This window comes from Amphibalanus amphitrite, unplaced genomic scaffold, assembly GCF_019059575.1.
Source record: "Amphibalanus amphitrite isolate SeventyFive unplaced genomic scaffold, NRLGWU_Aamphi_draft 000137F_arrow, whole genome shotgun sequence".
In the NCBI taxonomy this organism is placed as follows: domain Eukaryota; kingdom Metazoa; phylum Arthropoda; class Thecostraca; order Balanomorpha; family Balanidae; genus Amphibalanus; species Amphibalanus amphitrite.
In genome coordinates, this window is record NW_024881632.1 from 150,864 (window position 1) to 157,031 (window position 6,168).

At 44.9% G+C, this 6,168-nt stretch overlaps 1 long non-coding RNA gene across 1 annotated transcript; it reads left to right on the plus strand.

Annotated features, from left to right (window-relative positions):
• Positions 1-231: 231 nt before the first annotated feature.
• LOC122382332 lies at positions 232-2,246 on the plus strand. Its single transcript, XR_006256663.1, has 2 exons — positions 232-356; positions 618-2,246. It is a non-coding gene; the product is annotated as an uncharacterized LOC122382332 (long non-coding RNA).
• Positions 2,247-6,168: the final 3,922 nt, after the last annotated feature.

Below are 6,168 nucleotides of genomic sequence, written 5' to 3' on the forward strand. Positions count from 1 at the left end.
CATTTTTTACCGTGCATATAAATTAGTTACTCAGTTTAGTTTCAAGTTAGTAAGTCTTCATATCAACCTTTTGCAGCCCCATTTGGTAGGTGCTGCAGTCTACACCGTACCGTTTCATACCTCCTACATAAGCGCCGTATTGACAGCAAAGATCGTCATTTTTATATGACCGACCACTCGTCACCGACCGTCAGCGACCACTATACACGCTGGTCTATTCTATCCCTCCAGCTGGATGACCTGGACGGGGAGCTACGCCGGGCCAAGAAGCGTCCGTCGTCGTCGCGAAAAATGTCCACCGCCTCGTCTTCCTCGCTGTCTCGGCCGCTGTCCACCGCCGAGCCGTCCAAAGTCAGGTGCGCATCAGCCACTGGGCGGAGCACTGTGGTGATGAGTGACTCATTTGCTTCGTTAGATGAGCCAGTCAGATGGTATGATGAAGATGTTCATCCAATATTGTGTGAATACCTGCGCTGCGTGCTGTGTTTACTGTCAAACGTGCTGTATTAAATATCATGTATTCGTTCCGTTTCTGACGCCCATATTATCACCCTTGCTCTGACGCCCCTACCACCCACATCGCCCCTGTTCTGACTCCCTCCCGCGCCTGCCGGCAGCTCGTCTCGCTCGATGATGTCGTGCCGCTCCATCTCGTCTCCCGGCGAGGCGCCACGTCAACTGGTGGCGCGCGAGTCGGGCTCCACGTGCCACGAGCAGCGCCGCGTCGAGCTCAGTCCGCCGGTGGAGGTGCGCTCCTGACGGCACGTGCCGGGCGCCGCCAACGGCGTCCGAGAGGTGCAAATCTGACCGGTCACCGGGGTATGGGGTGCAGATCTGATCTGACACGGCGTCCGCGAGGTGCAGCCCTGACCGGTCACCGGGGCATGGTGCATGCAGATCTGATTAGCCTAACGGCGTGCGTTCCGCAAGGTAAAGATCTGACTTGGTACGAGGTCACCGTGAACATATCTGACCTAGTACGAGGTCACTGTGAACAGATCGGACCGGTCACTGGAGCAGGGGGTGGGATTTGACCTGAGGAGGTGCAGATCTGACCAGAGGATCTGCACATCTGAGAGGAAATGTGACTGCAAATGTTTTGATCTACATTTATTCCCAGCTCGGTATGTGAGTTATTGATGGTCCGAAAAGATAAAATTGTGACCTGACTTGTCAATGACAAGTTGCGCTCAGTGACCAAGAGCTTGAAAAGCTAAATGTTTCGTCATCATCCGTGGCGACATATTATATATTCGGCTGTACGGAATGGACAGATGAGTGACAAGGATTAGATTGTCTATGCGTCGAGGTAAAGTGAGTACGGTGTGCTCGGTGTGACGAGATCAAGGGCAGGCTGCGAATGTTGCCGTTACCTGAGACAAAGACGCGAAAACTTCCAAAGAAAAATGATTATTAGTGTAAGGTGTATTTAAATTACGTCGAAATTGACTTACCAACGTTCAATTTGCTATAAGACTGGGTTGGCTTGAAACGGTGACGGTAGACAGAACCCCAGTATCCACGACCTTGGGTACCTAATTGGGAACAATTGGTGCAATATCGATTGTGATCAACATATCGATGCACACTGTAATCATATCGATGTTTTCCCGTGACAGATTGCGCGTACCTACGGATCCATGTACAATCGTACGAACATACTAGCGTATATCATTTACTTACGTGAACTGTTGAGTGTTGCTGTTTCGTTTAAGGTACCTACTTGAAGCGTTGATTTATCGTCCCGAGTGTGCTATTCTAAGGAGCACGCCGAGCGATTTGCTGTTGCCGCGGAGTTGGTCCGCCCCGTACCTATACGTAACGCTGTTTGTCCCGAGCGTCTGTGCGCGCATGCACGCAGCACGGCATGCATGTAGGTACGGCGGATGTGTGGTTGTTCTTGTTGCTGTTGGCCCAACGTTTTTGATGCCGCTACCAGTCTGTAACGGTAAAATATGCGCTTGTATTAGGTGCAATCATTCTATATGTTCTTACGAAGTACGAACATGTCGATATTTGGCGTATGGAACGGGCTTAGATAAGTGTCAGAGATGTGAATGCAATGAGCGAGCCTATCGTTAAAAATGCACAACTTGCTGTGCTGCTATCTGAGTCATCATGTCAGTTGCATTGATGCATGGAACGATTCCATCTCAGTTTCGATGTCGGATGTCGTTTGTCAGATGTCAGATGTCGATGTTTGAATCCAGCGTTGTTTTCATCATTGCTATCATTAGGCTATAGGATGTTGACAATGACAACGTCTTGAACTGATTCCCTTTTTAGTTGTTTGTTTTAATATCAATGTGAAATATCTAGGCTTGGAAAATTTATCGCGAACTCTGAGAACCTGAAACATGAACTGTTTTTTTTTTCTTCAGGAAGTAAGATGTCAGTACTTACGTTTTGTTTTTCTGCATTTGTGGTTGCTTAACCCGCGCACCGACGGGGGTCTGCGCCAACTTCGCACCGACGGGGGGGCGGATGACCGCCCCCCCCCCCTGAGATCTCGAGAACGAAGCAACATAGCGACAAGCGGTAAACGGCATCGGATACGCACGGACAAGGTCTACAATTTTTACAAAGGTCATTTTCAGGTCAGGTCAAAGATGACGTCACAGGGGTCAAAAAAGTCAAAATGGCGGCGCTATGTATGGGGAGTGTTTTTCTCGAATAACTTTCGAACTAGTCAAGATAGGAACAATCTAAGGGCATCATCGTGATCCTCTCGTCAATCCGCATCGAATGATATGTATGTTGACCTCGAAAGGTCAAGGTCAAAGGTTGACCTCAGGTCACGTGACCTCGAGGTCATCATGTATATCATTCGATGCGTCTTGACGAGCTGAACACAATGAGACCATCCGCGCGGCTGTATCTTGTTCCTGTACGGAGTTATTGGCAAAAAACCTTTGGTGACCTTTGATGACGTCACATGACCTTACAGCTGCCCAACAGCAAAACAGACCTCAAGGTAGTGAAGGTTGATCGTATATGAAGTCAGGTATGGTATATGGGGCCATTCCGACCCGTTTTAGTGGTAAAAACAGGGAGTTGATTTTTCCCCCATTGACTTATAATGGGGAGGTCGAGAAATTGACCTGACCTTAGATCACCGATATCAAAATTCCGAGATATACAAATTGTAGCTACTAATGACCTGATAACATCCTGCGACTTTCAAAGGCCTCCGACATCTACTGTAGCTCTGGCACGGTGACAAAGTTGCAAAAAAGTGACTTGAGGTTGGGTCATTCAAAGTGACCTGGTGACCTGACCTTAAAAGTTAGGAGGTTCAAACTTGCACATCATGTGTAAAATTGATGAGAGAATAGTCGTACCAAATTTCGCGGCGCTACGCGCCGCTATTCGCGAAAAACCTCAGGGGGGCGGATATCCGCCCCCCGTCGGTGCGCGGGTAAGTGCCTCTGAGGGCCCCGCACTGGATTTTGAAGACCCGATGTCGGCCTCTAAGAGCCCGCATCGGCCTCTGCACATCGGCCGGTGCGCGGGTTAACCCTCGCCCGCACATGGGGGGGGGTTGCCACCCCCCCCCCCTCAGGTAGTCTTTCTGCTCTGCACTCGACATTTTTAGAGCTAGAAGGCTGATTTTTCGTATAGCTGGTCCTCTATCCTTTCTTGATGTCCACTGAAAATTTCAAGTTTCTGTGATTTTTTGTTTCGGAGATATGACCTTGTTTTTTAGGTCATGTCATGACCCAAATGGCCAATTCTCAACATCTTGTGTTTGCCATGGGCCTTGTGGGCTTTTGACACCTTGATTTCGGCCTTTTTTGCCAGTCTAACCTGCCACCTATGATGGAACATGTTGTTCGACGATGTACAGGTGTCAAGGTCAGGGTCAAGGTCAACCTAGGTCATCTAAGATAATTGCATTTTAGGTAAGCTGAATTCACTTTTTGTGAAGTTTTTTGACTGCATTTTTGGTAAAAGCTTCTCAGATCATGATTTCATGTAATATGAACACAAAAACAATCGGTGCACACATCAGTGTACACACAGACACACACAGACATACAAACACAAATAATTGACCTTGACCTAACTTTGTATGTGGGCGAGGATGGATGACATGATTTTCCTACATGCCGGGGTATGTCTTAAGCACAGCACGAGCCGGGCAGTAAAACTATGACCAAGAAACTATCGGTGTCAAAATGCCATGTTATCTGATAGGCCGGGCAGGAAACAAAAGTTTACTGCCCGGGTTTACTGCCCAGGGCGATGACCTTTAAACTACAGTTTATCGCATTAGCCCAGAGGTATAATTGACAGGGAATATATAATTGACATCATTATTACATGATGTTTGCCGCGTTAAGTTAGAAAACTAACATTTTTTGGTAAAAAATATCTGCTCTGCTTATCAAGGGCTTTGAAATATTTAATATTGGTTACGAAGCCGAAATTATGGTAGGATATGCGCCTATTAATTAATCGAAATCCGTTATCGCTTGTCTTATTTTCGTTTGATATGTCCACTGATACCTTGGGCCTGAGTTTTTGCGTTATTATTTGACAGTTGTAGTCCTTGCCTCGAAACAAGCATGTAAAATACGGAAAATATAATGTATTTCACGAAAGTTTAGCCATACCATAGGGCATCAACAAAGTACGATTACATAAATAAAGAAAAGATTCTTGCAAGAGCACTGGAAAATTCACGTTTAATCACTAGGAATATTATGCCTTCTTCTTCTTATGTCGTGGCAAATTATTTATGTATAATGTTCCTTGGATATCCAGTTTTTGTGCCATTCTGAGTTGATATTTTCAGACGCGATTCTTTTTGAAGTAAGGTATTTTGATGCATTTTCTTCCATAAATTTCCTTCCACAGCAGTAGCGCAATCACTATTAGGAAATTATGGACAAAACAATTGTATAAAAGTGTCACCAAAACCTGTCGAAACTACTTAGCTATGCGGCATGTAGGAAAAATCTTACTGACCTCAGCCGTACGAAATTATTTGGAAACTCGGCTTGCAAAATTTGACTCCGGCCCTCGTGCTCCGCACTCGGGCCTCCGTCAATTTTGCAAACCTCGTTTCCAAATAATTTCGTCGGCCCGGTCAGTAATATATATTACTGACCGGGCCGACGAAATTATTTGGAAACGAGGTTTGCAAAATTGACGTAGGCCCGAGTGCGAAGCACGAGGGCCGGAGTCAAATTTTGCAAACCGAGTTTCCAAATAATTTCGTACGGCTGAGGTCAGTAAGATTTTTCCTACATGCCGCATACCTGCTAAGTAGTTTCGACCATAGAGATCTTATATACATGTATATAAGATCTCTATGGTTTCGACATGTTTTGGTGACACTTTATACAATTGTTTTGTCCATAATTTCCGAACAGTGATTGCGCTACTGCTGTGGATAAAGCTTTAATGGAAATTTATAGAAGAAAATGCATGAAAATACCTTACTTCAAAAGAATCGCGTCTGAAAATATCAACTGAGAATGGCACAACAATTGGATGTCCAAGGAACATGAAACATCATACATGAATAATTTGCCACGACATAAGAACAAGAAGAAATTAGAAGGTATAATATTCCTAGTGATTAAACGTGAATTTTCCAGTGCTCTTGCAAGAATCTTTTCTTTATTCATGTAATCGTACTTTGTTGATGACCTATGGCTAAACTTTCGTGAAATACATTATATTTTCCATATTTTACATGTTTGTTTCGAGAAAAGGACTACAACTGTCAAATAATAACGCAATAACTTCGGCCCAAGGTATAAGTGGACATATCAAACGAAGATAAGAAACAAGCGATAACGGATTTCGATTAATAGGAGCATATCTTGCCATAATTTCGGCTTTGTAACCAATACAAAGTATTTCAAAACCCTTGATAAGCAGAGCAGATTTTTTTACCATAAAATGTTAGTTTTCTAATTTTACGCGGCAAATATCATGCAATAATGATGTCAATTATACATTCCCTATCAATTATGCCTCTGGGCTAATGCGATAAACTGTAGTTTAGAGGTCATTGCCCTGGGCAGTAAACCCGGGCAGTAAACTTTTGTTTCCTGCCCGGCCTATCAAATAACATGGCATTTTGACACCGACAGTTTCTTGGTCATAGTTTTACTGCCCGGCTCGTGCTGTGCTTAACCCTATTCCTGGCGGGCT